Raw genomic sequence first — 17380 nt, forward strand, 5'->3', positions numbered from 1 at the left:
CTGAACTATAGTCAAATAAAAAAATGACGGCAATCTATAAAAAAATTAATTTAATTTTAAATCAATTATTAAAACATTAAAAGGAAATTTCTTCATGCACCAAGTAAGATTTGAAGTGGCTCAGAGGTGCCAAAACACTTTCCACAAATAAACTTATCTAAAAACAGACACTAGAGTGGGAGTATTGTGTAGGGAGCATTTTGAGCTCACTTTTTGTCAATAATTAGTATAAAAAAGGTGTGAAAAATGGAAATGTATTTTTCATTTCAGGAAATGCCCCATTTATAGGACATTTTTCATACATAGTATATGAAACGGATGAAATGCTCCGCCATGTTTCTTCTGTGTTTTGAGCTGGCGTAACAATGCAACACCCCTAGAAATGACCCCATTTTGAAAACTGCACCCTCTAAAAGGTATTCATCTAGGGGTATAGTGAGTGGTTTAAGGCCACATTTTGTTACAGAAATTCATTTTTTTTAAAGGGCAAAAATATACAAATAAAATTTATTTATTTACCTCTATTTAATTTACTATGTTTCTCCTGTGTTCAGAAATGCACCCAGTTAGGTAATAATCTGCTGCCTCGCTACACTCCATGCCGGAAAATGATTTGAGCTGGCAGAACAATACAAAACCCCCAGAAATTATCACATTTTAAAAACTACAACCCCTGAGATATTCATTTGGGGGTATAGGGAGTAGCTTGAACGCACATGTTGTTGCATGAATTAATGCAAAGACAGTGTACGTGAACCGGAAGAAATGTACAACAAAATTTTCCATTCTATTTCTGTGTTCACAATTACACTCATTGAAACCCTAATCTGCTTCTCATTCGCATAGTGTGGATCCAAATGAAAAGGAGCACCCTTTGGCTTTTTTGGTGCAGTTTTAACTAAATATAGGTGTTGTTCCATGACTGGAGTATTTGAGTTGGCAGAACAATTTAAAAACACCAGAAAGGACTGGTATAATGAGAATATTAAGTTTGTGAAGTGTCTGAGGGCAACCATGAAATCTTACACTGGGGGAAGGGAGGAATGGTAGGTCCCACTACCAACCTACCCATCATTCCCTAAAATATAAGCTCAAGAAAGGCTAAGCAAATAAGATTCTGAGGAAAACCATCTCTCCCATATTCATTCCTCTCGCCCAGGTTTTCAACCAGGGTGAGACAGACACTCCCTAGGGTACTATTTTAGCTGCCGGCCTAACAAAAAATAACAGTTCACACTACAATTGTTAGATTTGTTTGCCGTTTTTTACAGTTATTCCAAATTTGTGTGACCAGTTGTAAAGTGACATCCTTCTACATATTTACCTAGAGGTGTAATGAGGATTTTTATTTCTGATGGTTTCACAGTTTGTTTGTTTTTTGCCAATTAAGCAATACAGAAATGAGGAAAAAACTAAATGCTAAATGAGAATTTCGGGGGTAATTTAACAAAATGACTGACGGGGTTTAACTCCTTAAGGACACAGCCTTATTTCACCTTAAGAAATTGCTAATTTCCAAGTTTTAATTTCTCTACTTCTATAATACATAGTAATATCTACAAAAATAGTTATTACTTTACATTCCCCATATGTCTACTTCATGTTTGGATCATTTTGGGAATTATATTTTATATTTTGGGGATGTTACAAGGCTTAGAAGTTTGGAAGCAAATCTTGAAATCTTTCAGAAATTGTCAAAAACACAATTTTTAGGGACCAGTTCAGGCCTGAAGTCACTTTGTGAGGCTTATATAATAGAAACCACCCAAAAATGACCCCATTCTAGAAAAAAACACCCCTCAAGCTATTCAAAACTGATTTTACAAACGTCGTTAACCCTTTAGGTGTTCCACAAAAGTTAATGGCAAATGGAGATAAAATCTCAGAATTTAGATTTTTGGGCAAATTTTCAATTGTAATCTATTTTTTCCAGTAACAAAGCAAGGGTTAACAGACAAACAAGACTGTATCTTTATTGCCCTGACTCTGCCTTTTACAGAAACACCCCATATGTGGCCGTAAACTACTGTACGGGCACACAGTAGGGCGTAGAGGGAAAGGTGCGCCATATGGCTTTTGGAAGGCAGATTTTGCTGGACTGGTTTATTTACACCATGTCCCATTTCAAGCCCCCCCTGATGCACCCCTAGAGTAGAAACTCCATAAAAGTGACCCCATCTAAGAAACAACACCCCTCAAGGCATTCAAAACTGATTATACAAACTTTGTTAAACCTTTAGGTGTTGCACAAGAGTTATTGGCAAATGGGGATGAAATTTGAGAATTTCCTTTTTTTGCCAAATTTTCAATTTTAACACATTTTTTCCACTAACAAAGTAAGGGTTAACAGCCAAACAAGACAGTATCTTTATTGCCCCGTTTACAGAAACACCCCATATGTGGTCGTACACAACTGTACGGCCACACGGTGGGGCGTAGAGGGAAGGGAGCGCCGTGTGGTTTTTGGAGGGCTGATTTTTATGGACGGGTTTATTTACACAGTGTCCTGTTTCAACCCCTCTGGAGTAGAAACTCCCTAAAAGTGACCCCAAAAGGGACATGGTGTCAATAAAAAAAAGGTAATCAAAATCGGCCTTCCAGAAACCATGTCGGTCCTTTCCTTTTGCGCCCTGCCAATTAGTGACACAGCAGTTTACGACCACAAATGGGGCGTTTCTGTAAACTGCAGTATCAGGGTAATAAATATCACGTTTTGTTGTAACCCTTGTAACGGATTGAAATGGAAAAGTGCAAAAAATAGCTGTTTTGGCAACGTTTTTTTTGACCGTGTTAATCTGGGTGGGGGGTTAGATCATGGGGTATTTTTATAGAGGAGATTCTCACGGACGCGTCGATACCTAATAAGTCTACTTTTTTACAATTATTTAGGTTTTAGACTATATTATCCTTTTTGATACCCCAATTTTTTGGGGTAAGTCTAAGAGTCTTTTTTTTTTTTTTTCATCTGATTGAGGGCCTCATTTTTTGCAGGATGAGAGGACTGTTTTACTGACACTATTTTGGGGGCAATATGGCTTTTTGATCGCTTGCTATTAAAAATTTTGTTATGCAAGGTGACAAAAAAAAGCAATTTTTTTGCAATTTTTTTTGGGGGGGGGGGGGCTATTTTAATCTGAGGGGTTAGGTCATGGGGTATTTTTATAGAGGAGATTATTATCGACGCGGCGATACCTAATTTGTATACTTGAAAAAAAAAATTAAGTTTTTACAATTTTTTTGGGTGTCTCATGTCTGAGAACCAGTTTTTTTTATCCGATAGTCAGTGGCTAAATTGGGATATAAATTTAGTACCCTATGGAAGTGTGGTACTCCCTGAAGTAACCGTCAATGCAGAGGCCCGGATGATTGGGGCACGTGTCGCACTGAGTAGTGGTGTCCTTCCGTATCCCCCTCCTGCGACACACTCTGGACTTTTTTGGGGTTTGTCTCTTCTTTCCAGTATGGGGGACCACACCTGGAAAGTTTTGGCCAGGGACGATCCAGCGCCTCCAGTTCCCGAGGTACTACGGCCTGTACTTTCCCGGTCCGAAAAGATCAGGGCCTTGAGGACTGCCTCCCAGAACTGAAGGAATGTACCCGTGTTGCCAGCGCTCCGGGACAGCACAAAAGAGTTGTACAAGGCAACCTGCACCAAGTAGACTTTTTTGTACCATATCCAGGTTTTGCACATGGCGTTATGACTTGATCAGAGAGATCAACTCCTCCCATATACCGATTGTAGTCGACGATACAATCGGGCTTGAGGACCGTTGCCGCGGTACCTCGCACAGGGAAAGGGGTGATGCCGCTACCATGAATTGTGGACAGTACAAGGACATCCCTCTTGTCCTTATATCTGACCAGCAACAGGTTTTCACTGGTAAGGGCACGGGTCTCACCCCTGGGGATAGGTACCTGGAGGGGGTGGGCAGGGAGGCCACGTTGATTTTTCTGCACGGTCCCACAAGCGGACATGGATCTGGCGGCGAGGGACTGGAACAAGGGGATACTAGTATAAAAGTTATCCACGTATAGGTGATAACCTTCATCTAGCAGTGGGTGCATAAGGTCCCACACAAGTTTCCCGCTAACACCCAGAGTGGGGGGACATTCTGGGGGTTGAATACAGGAATCTTGCCCCTCGTATACACAAAAACTTGTAAATGTACCCTGAGGTACTCTTAAAGTTTGTACAGCTTCACGCCATACTTCGCCCGCTTTGAGGGAACAAACTGGCGGAAAATGAGTCTCCCCTTGAACGCAATGAGAGACTTATCAACCGCGACCTCCCTTTCAGGTACATAGGCCTGTACAAATTTGGCTCCAAAGTGATCGATGGCCGGCCGTATCATATACAGACGGTCATAGGCAAAATCACCTTGGGGGGGAACATGCTGCATTATCTGAGTAATGCAGGCATTTCCGGATGGCCTCAGACCGGGTACGTGTCATGGCCATACTGTAAAGTGGGGTCTGGTAGAGGAAGTCCCCACTCCAGTAATGCCTGACACTAGGTTTCTTGACTAGGCCCATATGCAGCACGAGGCCCCAAAATGTCCTTATCTTGGCTGCACTGACCGGGGTCCAGCCACCGAGCCTGGCCAAAAATGAACCCGGGTGTTGAGCAAAGAACTGTTGGGCGTACAGGTTCGTCTGCTCCACCATTAGATTTATCAGTTGGTCACTGAAAAAAAGACTAAAAAAGTCATATTTAGTGAAGCCCACTGTGGAAATCTGGATTAATTACGGGCTCAAATCGCTCTAGGGTACCCCAGACAAGTTCACCGGCAGGGGGCTCCGGTGGATTTAACTGGTGGACCGGAAAACTAGTACGAGCCCCAGAGTTGCTCGTACTAGGGTGGGCCACAGAGTCGCTAGCATGGCGGAACACCGCCTTGGGGGCTCATCATCATCGCTAGATAATGAGGAGGACACGGATGACAACAGGAAAGTGGGGTCATCCTCGTCCTCACTAGGACTCTTGGACTCAGAGGCAAACTGGGCGTATGCCTCCTCGGCCGAGAACATCCGGCGGGCCATAGGGGAGTGTGTGTCTGCGTATGTGTGTGCGTGCGTGTAAATCTTTATTCAACGTGCATGTGTGTGGGGGCACGGGTGTTCACGCACTTATTCCCTAAAACCAATGTGAATTTATTATATTTTTTTTTTATTCAAAACCGCTGATCAACCGTCTGAAGTGGCAGCACCCCTGGGTGATGCAATAAAACTTTTTCTCACACTAACTTTCCCTTTATTATCCCTGCCTAGCCCAACCTTTCCCTATACTTTCCCTAATTACCTGCTGATCAGATGGGGTAATGCTCCACACGTGCAGGCAGCACTCCCCTCTCCTCAGGCTCCAGACACAAAAGGAGGAGGAGGAGCGCTGCTATGATTTGAATCTCCCACCGGCCCGCCCTTCTACCAATCAGAGGTGATCCTGAGAGGTGATGTTACCACCACCACCACTCAGGATCTAAGGATGGTGATTAGTGGGGTAAAAACACACCACCGATCACATCCTGTTCCGGGTTATCGGGTCCTCAGAGACCCGAATAACCTGGAAACGCAGCAAATCGCAGGTCTGAATTGACCTGCGGTTTTCGCCGATCGCCTACACAGGGGGGTCACAGGACCCCCCGGCGCATTTGCCCCAGGTGCCTGCTCAATGATTTGAGGAGGCACCGGGTTCCGATCACCGCCCACTGCGGTGATCGAAAATACACAGGGCGTACACTTTAGTGTCTTTAAGTACAAGGACATAATGGTGTACCTGTACGCCCTGTGTCCGGAAGAGGTTAATTAAAGAGACTCTGTCACCCAGATCATCGCAACCCTTCCAGGCATATAGCCTCGAAGGGTTGTATATGCTGACAAAAACTATACCTTTCTTCCAGCTGTTGGTGGTCCGAAGGTGGAGAAAAATGAACTTTTAAAAATATATATTACAATATCATAAATTACCCCTATGTCTTTTGCATGATTCCTTGAGGCTTTAAATCGGTGTCTCTGACAACCGTGGGTTAGCAGCCAACTACACCAGGAATTAGCGGTCTGATTGGTTCTCTGCAGAGAAGTCCAGATCCCTGTACAAGGGTCAAAGGGTATTCCCATCTCGAACACTGGGGGCGTATCGCGAGGAAATGCCCCGAATGTCTGTGTGGGCCCACTATTTTCCTCATAACAGAGTGCCGCTCAGCTATTTTTGGAAGTCCAATAGAAATGAAGGGCAAGCACACTTAGCAAGCACGGTGACACTCCATTTACTTCTATGGGTATGACGGGCCAGCGCTCGGCTATTTTCGGCACTCACATAGGAATGAATGGAGGGTGACCATACATGCGTGGTGCACCCTCTGGCACTTTGCAGACTCTATTCTAAGTATAGATGCAGCTCCCACCTCCTAGCGATATGCCCCCAATGTCCGAGTTAGGAATACCCCTTTAAATTGTGAAAACCAGGGAACCACCAGTACACCTCCATTAGGAATTACATCCCCCCCTCCAACAATTCCACCTCATATAAAAAATTTCCCTCAATTTCACCCCATATAGAAAAAAAATAATCAAGTTTTTTTTCCCCCCACTTCATTGTATGCAATATTAAGCATGGTTTCACACTAGCAGCAAATTCTTCCAGTAGAGGAACAGCCTGACAGAAGACAGCATATCTGGCCTAGCTGACCTGGGCCAGTTCTTCGCTGAGTCACATTATAGTCAATGGGGCTTGGTGATGACTCAGACTTTTCAGCTATGCCAAATACAATGTCTTCTGACAGGCTGTTACTCTGCAAGAATGGCAGAAGAATTTACCACTAGTGTGAGACTAGCCTAAAAACGTTTCATTAGAAAAACAAGCCCTCATACTGCTATTTGAAGAGAAAAATAAAAATAGTCATGGCTCCAGGAGGTCAGGGAGTATACAGTTGCAAGAAAAAGTATGTGAACCCTATGGAATGATATAGATTTCTGCACAAATTGGTCATAAAATGTGATCTGATCTTCATCTAAGCCACAACAATAGACAATCACAGTCTGCTTAAACTAATAAACACACAAAGAATTAAATGTTACCATGTTTTTATTGAACACACCATGTAAACATTCACAGTGCAGGTGGAAAAAGTATGTGAACCCCTAGACTAATGACATATCCAAGATCTAATTGGAGTGAGGAGTCAGCCAACTGGAGTCTAATCAATGAGATGAGATTTGAGGTGTTGGTTACAGCTGCCCTGCCCTATAAAAAAAAAAAAAAGAAAAGAAAAAAAAAAAGAAAAGAAGAACACACCAGTTCTGGGTTTGCTTTTCACAAGAAGCATTGCGTGATGTGCATGATGCCTTGCACAAAAGAGCTCTCAGAAGACCTACGATTAAGAATTGTTGAGTTGCATAAAGCTGGAAAGGGTTATAAAAGTATCTCCAAAAGCCTTGCTGTTCATCAGTCCACGGTAAGACAAATTGTCTATAAATGGAGAAAGTTCAGCACTGCAGCTACTCTCCCTAGAAATGGTCATCCTGTAAAGATGACTGCAAGAGCACAGCGCAGACTGCTCAATGAGGTGAAGACGAATCCTAGAGTGTCAGCTAAAGACTTACAAAAGTCTCTTGCATATGCTAACATCCCTGTTAGCGAATCTACGATTCGTAAAACACTAAACCAGAATGGATTTCATGGGAGGATACCACAGAGGAAGCCACTGCTGTCCAAAAAAAAACCATTGCTGCATGTTCACAGTTTGAACAAGAGCACCTGGATGTTCCACAGCAGTACTGGCAAAATATTCTGTGGACAGGTGAAACCAAAGTTGAGTTGTTTGGAAGAAACACGCAACACTATGCGTGGAGAACAAGAGGCACAGCACAATAATATCAAAATCTCATCCCAACTGTGAAGTATGGTGGTGGGGGCATCATGGTTTGGGGCTGCTTTGCTGCGTCAGGGCCTGGATGGATTCCTATTAACGAAGGAAAAATGAATTCCCAAGTTTAACAAGACATTTTGCAGGAGAACTTAAGGCCATCTGTTCACCAGCTGAAGCTCAACAGAAGATAGGTGTTGCAACAGGACAACGACCCAAAGCATAGACGTAAATCAAAAACAGAATGGCTTGAACAGAAGAAAATACGCCTTCTGGAGTGGCCCAGTCAGAGTCCCGACTTCAACCCGATTAAGATGCTGTGGCATGACCTCAAGAAAGCGATTCAAACCAGACATCCCAAGAATATTGCTGAACTGAAACAGTTCTGTAAAGAGGAATGGTCAAGAATTACTCCTGACCGATGTGCATGTCTGATCTGCAACTACAGTAAACGTTTTGTTGAAGTTATCGCTGCCAAAAGGAGGTTCAACCAGTTATTAAATCCAAGGGTTCACATTTTCCACCTGAACTGTGAATGTTTACATATTGTGTTTAATAAAAACATGATAACATTTAATTATTTGTGTGTTATTAGTTTAACCTCTGCCGGACACAGGGCGTACCGGTATGTCCAAGGTGCCTGCTAAAATCTAAATGCGTGGGCAGGTCCCGTGACCCCCCCCCCCCCCTGTCGACAATCGCCGCAAACCGCAGGTCAATTCAGACCTGCAGTTTGCGGCTTTTACCTGGTGCGGCGGCGCCATCGGGTCCCCATGCGGCTGTAGGGGAGACCCAATGGCATGGAAGGCAGCGCAATGCCTTCCTGTGACGAGCCTGTGAGATCCAGCCCCCTGGATCTCACAGGCCGGAAGCTGTACGAGTAATACTCACTGTATTACTCATACTGCCAATGCATTCCAATACAGAAGTATTGGTTCCACATGCATGCAGGTTACACATGCATGCTGGTCTGCTTTAATTTCTGTAATTTTTGGTGCCAAAATGGCCTCCATTATATCCAAGGGATGCAGGTACCAACTTGCATGCCGGGCCCATTCCATACCACTCCTGGTGCCAAATGGCCACCAAAGAATGCAATGAGAGTCCACAACTATATCTCTCCTGGTGCCAAATGGGTGAGTGTATTGGAATGCATTGTAAAGGATTAGAACCCCAAAAGTTGAAGTTTTAAAGTGGGACAAAAAATAAAGTGAAAAAAAAAAAAAAAAAAGTTGAAAAAATAAAGTTTTCCACCCCAAAAATAAAAAGTAGCAAGTAAAAATAAAATGTCATTTCCCCAAATAAAGTAATAAAAAAATTGGTAAAAAAAAAAAAAGTTAACATATTAGGTATCGCCGCGTCCGTATCGACTGGCTCTATAAACATATCACATGACCTAACCCCTCAGATAAACACCGTAAAAAATTAAAACTGTGCCAATCAAACAGTCATCTCATCCCGCAAAACAATGAGACCCTAACTAAGATAATCGCCCAAAAAATGAAAAAAATAAAAACTATGGCTCTCAGAACATGGAGACACTAAAACATGATTATTTTTTTTTGTTTTAAAAAAGCTGTTATTGTGTAAAACTTACATAAATAAATAAATAAAAAGTATACATATTAGGTATCGGTGGGGCGTCCGTATCGATCGGCTATATAAATATATCACATGATCTAAGCCCTCAGATGAACACCGTAAAAAATAAAAACTGTGCTAAATAAACCTTTTTTTTTGCCACCTTACATCACAAAAAGTGTAATAGCAAGCGATCAAAAAGTCATACGTACCCCAAAATAGTGCCAGTCATCTAATTCCGCAAAAATCATACCCTTCCCAAGATAATCTCCAAAACACTGAAAAAGCTATGGCTCTCAGAAAGTCTAAAACATTTTTTTGTTTTAAAAAAATGAAATCAGTGTAAAACTTACATAAAAAAAAAAATATATATATATACATATTAGGTATCGCCGTGTCCGTGACAACCTGGTCTATAAAAATATCGAATGATCTAACCTGTCAGATGAATGTTGTAAATAACAAAAAATAAAAATGGTGCCAAAACAGCTATTTCTTGTTACCTTGCCTCACAAAAAGTGTAATATATAGAGCAACCAAAAATCATATGTACCCTAAAATAGTACCAACAAAACTGCCACCCTATCTCGTAGTTTCGAAAATGGTGTCACTTTTTTGGAGTTTCTACTCTAGGGGTGCATCCGGGTGGCTTCAAATGGGACATGGTGTCAAAAAAACAGTCCAGCAAAATCTGCCTTCCAAAAAACGTATGGCATTTCTTTCCTTCTGCGCCCTGCCGTGTGCCTGTACAGCGGTTTACGACCACATATGGGGTGTTTCTGTAAACTACAGAATCAGAGCCATAAATATTAAGTTTTGTTTGGCTGTTAATCCTTGCTTTGTAACTGGAAAAAAATTATTAAAATGGAAACTCTGCCAAAAAAGTGACATTTTTTAATTGCATCTCTATTTTCCATTAATTCTTGTGGAACACCTAGGGTTAACAAAGTTAGTAAAATCCGCTTTTAATATCTTAAGGGGTGTAGTTTCTAGAATGGGGTAATTTTTGGGTGGTTTCTATTATGTAAGCCTCACAAAGTGACTTCAGATCTGAACTGGTCCTAGAAAAGTGGGTTTTTGAAAATTTCTGAAAAATTTCAAGATTTGCTTCTAAACTTCTAAGCCTTGTATCATCCTACTGGTAAGTGACAGGTCTGTGCGGCGCATTGCTAAATGATCTGTCACTTACCAGTAGGAGGAGCTCCCGGCCGGACACAGACATCGCAGCAGCCAGCAGGTAAGTATGATGCTTCTATTGCTAAGTAACCATGACCACCAGGACCGCAGTAGCGTCCTGGTTGCCATGGTTACCGATCGGAGCCCCAGCGATTAAACTGGGATTCCGATCGGAACTCCGCTGCCACCAATGATCGGGGGGGGGGGGGGGGGGGGTGGATAGAGGGGAGGCCTGCACTGGCCACCAATGATATTCTTACAGGGGGCTATGATACACACAATTAACCCAGCACCTGAGGGGTTAATTGTACGGATCACAGCCCCCTGTAAGAGATCGGGTGCTGCCAGGCAGCAGGGGGCAGTCATGTACACAGTTCGTTGTATATTTTAACTAGAAGCGTCCCATCACCACTGTGGAACGCCTCTGTGTTAGAATATACTGTCGGATCTGAGTTTTCACGAAGTGAAAACTCAGCTCTGAAAAAGCTTTTATGCAGACGGATCTTCGGATCCGTCTGTATGAAAGTAACCTACGGCCACGGATCACGGACACGGATGCCAATCTTGTGTGCATCCGTGAACCTTTGTCCGTCAAAAAAATAGGACAGGTCATATTTTTTTGACGGACAGGATACACGGATCACGGTCTCGGCTGCAAAGCGGTGCATTTTCCGATTTTTCCACGGACCCATTGAAAGTCAATGGGTCCACGAAAAAAACACGGAAAACGGCACAACGGCCACGGATGCACACAATGGTCGTGTGCATGAGGCCTTACTATGTATTATAGAAGTAGAGAAATTGAAACTTGGAAATTTGCAATATGTGACAAAAAAAAAAAAAAAACAATCTCAAAATGGCCTGGATAAGTCAAAGTGTTTTAAAGTTATCACCACACAAAAAATGGCCTGGTCCTGAAGGTGAAAATTAGCCCGGTCCTTAAGGAGTTAACCCTTTCATGACCAAGGGTCATTGATGCCCCAGTGTCCAGGTCGAAATTTACAAATCTGACATGCGTCACTTTATGTGGTAATAGCTTTGGAACACTTATTTATTCAAGCAATTCTGAGATTGTTTTCTCGTGACACATTGTACTACAAAAATTTGAGTCAATATATTTGGTCAATATAAAAAAATCCCAAATTTCTAAAAAGAAAATTGAAAAATTCAAATTTTCTAAATTTCAATTTCTCTGCTTCTAAAACAGAAAGTCATACCTAATAAAATATTTATTAATTAACATTTCCCATATGTCTACTTTATGTTGGCATCATTTTGGAAATGTCATTTTATTTTTTTAGGACGATTTTAGAAGGCTTAGAAGTTATTCTTAAAATTTTTAGGGAAATTTCCAAATACCACTTTTTAAGGACCAGTTCAGGTCTAAAGTCACTTTGTGAGGCTCACATAGTGGAAACAGCCCATAAATTACCCCATTGTAGAAACTACACCCCTCAAGTTACTCAAAACTGATTTTACAAACTTTGTTAACCCTTTAGGTGTTCCACAAGAATTAAAAGAAAAATGGAGATGAAATTTCTAAATTTCACTTTTTGGGCAGATTTTCCATTTTATTACATTTAAAACTCAACATTTATTACCCAAAATCTGCGGTTTACAGAAACACCCCACATGTGGTCGTAAACTGATGTAAGGGTGTGCGGCAGGGCGCAGAAGAAAAGGAATGCCATATGGTTTTTGGAAGGCAGATTTTGCTAAACTGGTTTTAAATGTCATCTCCCATTTAAAGCCCCCCTGATGCACCCATACAGTAGAAACTCCCAAAAAGTGACCCTATTTTGGAAACTAGGGGATGAGGTGCCAGTTTTATTGGTACTATTTTGGGGTACATATGATTTTTAATTGCTCTATATTAAGTTTTTTGTGAAGCAAGGTAACAGAAAAATGGCTGTTTTGGCACTTTTTTTTTTTTTTTACAAGATTCATCTGACAGGGTAGATCATGTGCTATTTTTATAGAGCAGGTTGTTACGGACGCAATGATATCAAATATGTCTACTTTCTTTGTTTGTTTCAGTTTTACATAATAAAGTGTGTCCATTTTCTGAACGCCATATGTTTTTTATTTTTCTACCGATTGTCTTGTGCAGGGGCTCGTTTTTTGTAGAAAGAGTTGAGGTTTTTATTGGTACCATTTTTGGGCACATAGGATTTTTTGATCATTCATTTATTACACTTTATTGGGCAAGGTGACAAAAAAAATTGGCTGTTTTGAAACAGTTTTTATTTATTTTTACAGCATTTATCTGAGGGGTTAGGTCATGTGACAGTTTTATAGAGCAGATCGTTACAGACGTGGCAATACCTAATATGTATACTTTTTCTTATTTATTTAAGTTTTACACAATAATAGCATTTCTGAAACAAAAAAAATGATGTTTTAGTGTCTCCATAGTCTGAGAGCCATAGCTTTTTTATTTTTTGGGCGATTGTCTTAACCCCTTGAGGACGTATCGGTACGCCCTAACTTTAAATCGCTATTCCGGCACCGCGGGGGTTAATCAGAATCTTTCAGCCGGCATCCTGTAACAACGCCGGGGGGTCCATTTGTCTGAATTGACCTGCGGTTTTCTGCGTTTCCGGTCCATTCGGGTCTCCGGTAACCCGATGAACCGGAAAAAGACTGATCGGTGGCGTGAGTACACACCACCAATCACAGTCCGTGCATTTGGAGAGGCGGTGCTGGCCCTGGTGCTGAATGCCGCTGTCCAGGGTGCTGATTGGTGCAGGGGAGAGATGCACGATATTCAAACTTCCTGCGCTCCTCTCTCCCCTCCTCTTCCTGTTCTGCACGAGCACCCTGCAGCACCAGCTCCTGAGTCCCCCCCCCCCCCTAATCGGCATCCATCACACTCCTGCACCCATCGCCATCCACGTAGGTTAGGGTCAGTGAGGGAGAGGCACCATTAGGCAGGGATAGAAGGGAAAAGTTAGTTAGAAAAAAAAAAATCCACTGCTGGATAACGGTTACAACTTGTATGTGGATAACTTTTATACCAGCATTCCCTTGTTCAGGTCCCTTGCTGCCAGATCCATGTTTGCTTGTGGGACCGTGCAGAAAAATCAAAGCGGCCTCCCTGCCTACCCCCTCCAGGTACCTATCCCCAGGGGTGAGACCCGTGCCCTTACCACTGGAAACCTGTTGCTGGTCAGGTATGAGGACAAGAGGGATGTCCTTATGCTGTCCACAATCCACGGTAACAGCACCACCCCCGTCTCTGTGCGAGGTACCGCGGCAACGGTCCTCAAGCCAGATTGTATCGTCGACTACAATCAGTATATGGGAGGAGTTGATCTCTCTGATCAAGTCCTCAAGCCATATAATGCCATGCGCAAAACCCGGGCATGGTACAAAAAAGTTGCGGTCTACTTGGTACAGGTTGCCATGTACAACTCTTTTGTACTATCCCGAAGCGCTGGCAGCACAGGGACATTCCTTTAGTTCTATGAGGCAGTCCTCAAGGTCCTGATCTTTTCGGACCGGGAAAGAGCAGGCCGGAGTACTTCGGGAACTGGAGGCGCCCGGATCGTCCCTGGCCAACACTTTCCAGGTGTGGTCCCCCATACTAGAAAGAAGGGACGAACCCAAAAAAAGTGCAGAGTGTGTCGCAGGAGGGGGATACGGAAGGACACCACAACTCAATGTGACACGTGCCCCAATCATCCGGGCCTCTGCATTATCGATTGCTTCAGGGAGTATCACACTTCCATGGAGTACTAGATTTTTATAATCCCCAACAGTCCCCTAGAGAACATAAAAAACTATGGCTCTCAGACTTTGGAGACACGGAAACAATTTTTTTCCCCAAAAAAAATATTAGTTTTAGTGCAGGCATCCTCAAACTGCGGCCCTCCAGATGTTGTAAAACTATAACTCCCAGCATGCCCAGACAACCTACAGCCATCAACAGGTCATGGTGGGAATTGTAGTTTTACAACATCTGGAGGGCCGCAGTTTTAGGATGTCTGCTTAGTGTCTCCAAAGCCTGAGAGGCTGAGCCATACATATTGGGCATCGTCGCATGCGTAAAAGTCGTCGCTGAAAAAATAACTTTTGACCAAACCCCTCGGATGAACAGCGTTAAAAATATAAAATAAAAACGGTGCCAAAACACCCATTTTTGGGCAAAAATTCAATTTAAATCCTTTTTTCCGGTAATAAAGCAAGGGTTAACACCCCTGATGTAGCCTAGACTAGTAACTCAAAAACGAGATTTTTGTATAACTTACCAGTAAAATCTCTTTCTCGCTCTTTCCTTGGGGGACACAGAAGACCTTGGGTATAGCTCATCTCCCTAGGAGGCGTGACACTAAGTGAGAACTGTTAAGCCCCTCCTCCACAGCTATACCCTCAGCCTGGAGAGAGAGACTGCCAGTTGCGTGTCCAAGTAGTGAGAAAAGGCAAAGTCCAAAAGTGGAACCAACAAGCCAACTACCCAACGGGTAAAACAAACTCGGAAACAAAGAATGGGTGGGTGCTGTGTCCCCCAAGGAAAGAGCGAGAAAGAGATTTTACTGGTAAGTTATACAAAAATCTCGTTTTCTCGCCCAATTTCCTTGGGGGACACAGAAGACCTTGGGACGTTCAATAGCAGTCCAAGAGGGGAGGGACCACAGCACCAGGGCAAAGCACCCGAAGGCAGCAAGAAACCGCCGCCTGCAGACCAGGCGGCCCAAGGCAGCAGACGCCGAAGCCCCAGTGCGCACCCTGTAGAACCCAGTAAGGTGTGCAAGGAAGACCAGCGACCTCCTTGCACAAAAGCATGGCCGAAGCCTTATGCCTCCGGCCCAGGAGGCACCGACCGCTCCGGCTGAAATGAACGGTGACACCAAAAGCAGAACCCTGCCCTTGGTGCGGTAACCACAGCAATAGACACAGAGAGCGAAGGAAAGCCACCCTGGAGGCCGTCAACTCTTTGCGCGGACATCCTGGAAACACAAGAGACCGAACGCAGACAAGAGCCGGAGATCTCCAAGTAACAACTGCAAACCCAAACAATCTCCAAGCGGTGAAGCGCCCGTTCCCGGAGACGGGAAGGGGATGACCAAAGCCTCGTAGATAAGGCAGATACCACCCTCAGAAGGAAGGGACGGGATGGAGAAACAGCCCCGTCCTGGAAAAGGACAGAGGGCACAGAACACGAAGGGCCACCCATCAGACATGATGGCAACAGAAAACACAACTGTACAGGACAGCAGGAGTAGGGAGAACTCCTACAACGGCACCAAGGGAAAGAGTGGAGCGCCAAGAGCTCCGTGTGTAGTTCCCAGGGCGGTACCAGGGAACGGTACAGAGGAACCAAAGAGCCACTCTGTGGAAGAAGGTCATGACAGGCCCAGGAGGGCCAGAAAACGCTGCAAGGGGAAGGACAGCGCCGACACTTGACACTTCAGTAACAGAGTCCCAGTCCCAGGGTCAGGCCGGACTAGAGAAAGACAGAACCAAGGGAGAGAAGGCAGAGTGGGGGAATGCCCCACTTACCACAAAAACCTAGTCAAGAACCCTAAGTCCGACAACCGAACCCGGACGAAGCACAGTCGGGAGCGAACACCAGCGCGCTCGCAGGAATCGCCTGGCAAGCGGGAAAAAAAAAAAAAAAAACCAATGTGATCAGGCGCAGACCAGTAACACGGCCCAAGGGTCGGAAGAAAACTCCCGTCGGCCCCCGAACAACATAGTCCCGTATCCAACCGGAGTGGGTGAGCAGAAGGACAGACGGAAGAAACCGGAAGGGTCCACCCAGCAGCCGACAGATGCCAGGACAAGACAGGCCAAAGTCCAAGTCGACGTAGCCACCACAGGAAGGAGTTCTCCAGTCCTGGTGAGGGAAAGTCAAGGACAACCGTGACCGAAGGGTAGTCCTCCCAAGTTACCGAAAAGGTAAGTCCAGTAGGACCATATGCCCAGAATGGAAAGGCAATCTGCACCCAGCGGGAGGACAGAACGCAATAGGCCTGGCAAACAGGCACACAGCTAGTACTGCCAGCGAAAACGAGGGAGACGGTACGAGACCACAAGTAACCCCGGAACCATCCAAATGAACAACCATGCTCACCCCCGAAGGGGAGGGGGCAATGACAAAAACAGCCTCTGAGGCCTGGCCGGTGCAGAAGCCACCTCGGAGTGACAAACTCAGAGAGGAAGCCAAAACAACCGAGCCAGCGAGGAAAAGCAGTCGAGACAGAGGCCGGCATAACACCCTCCAAACCGAAAGGAGGAATGGCAAACAGGGAAGCCACAGGACAGTTCAAAAGCCGAATACCCGCTACTCTGTGAGACGACCTGCAGATCGCCTCGCAGAAGGCGAAAACCCTGAAGAACCCAAAAGTGGAGGTCCCTCAGACCTGGATAGACGAGCACCCAAGAGAAGTTGGGTGACCCTACCCGAGAGGAGCGGTCTGTTCCTGGTAGCAGATCAGACTGAAGTGCAGAAGGCGCCAAAGACAACGCTCTTGACCCGACGGCTTGCGCGGGGAAGCAATGTCACGGGAGGACGAACGGGTACGCATCAAGGTACCCCGAACACCCCCCAGGTGGAAGGGCCAATGAACATGGCTGGTGCAGTCACAACGGGACCACACCAGAAAATGAGTGCCACCCAGCTCGGTGCAGTAGCGAGCCAGCAGAGCCCGTCTACATACAGACGTGGACAAAATTGTTGGTACCCTTTGGTCAATGAAAGAAAAAGTCACAATGGTCACAGAAATAACTTTAATCTGACAAAAGTAATAATAAATTAA

General features: G+C 44.3%; 1 protein-coding gene across 2 annotated transcripts in view; it reads right to left on the reverse strand.

Moving 5' to 3' along the window:
* Positions 1-17380, reverse strand: part of UCHL5 (ubiquitin C-terminal hydrolase L5) — a 164883-nt gene that overhangs the window by 83492 nt on the left and 64011 nt on the right. The gene's annotated exons all lie outside the window — the stretch shown is intronic.

The sequence above is a fragment of the Bufo gargarizans genome, chromosome 7, assembly GCF_014858855.1.
Source record: "Bufo gargarizans isolate SCDJY-AF-19 chromosome 7, ASM1485885v1, whole genome shotgun sequence".
NCBI classification, from domain to species: domain Eukaryota; kingdom Metazoa; phylum Chordata; class Amphibia; order Anura; family Bufonidae; genus Bufo; species Bufo gargarizans.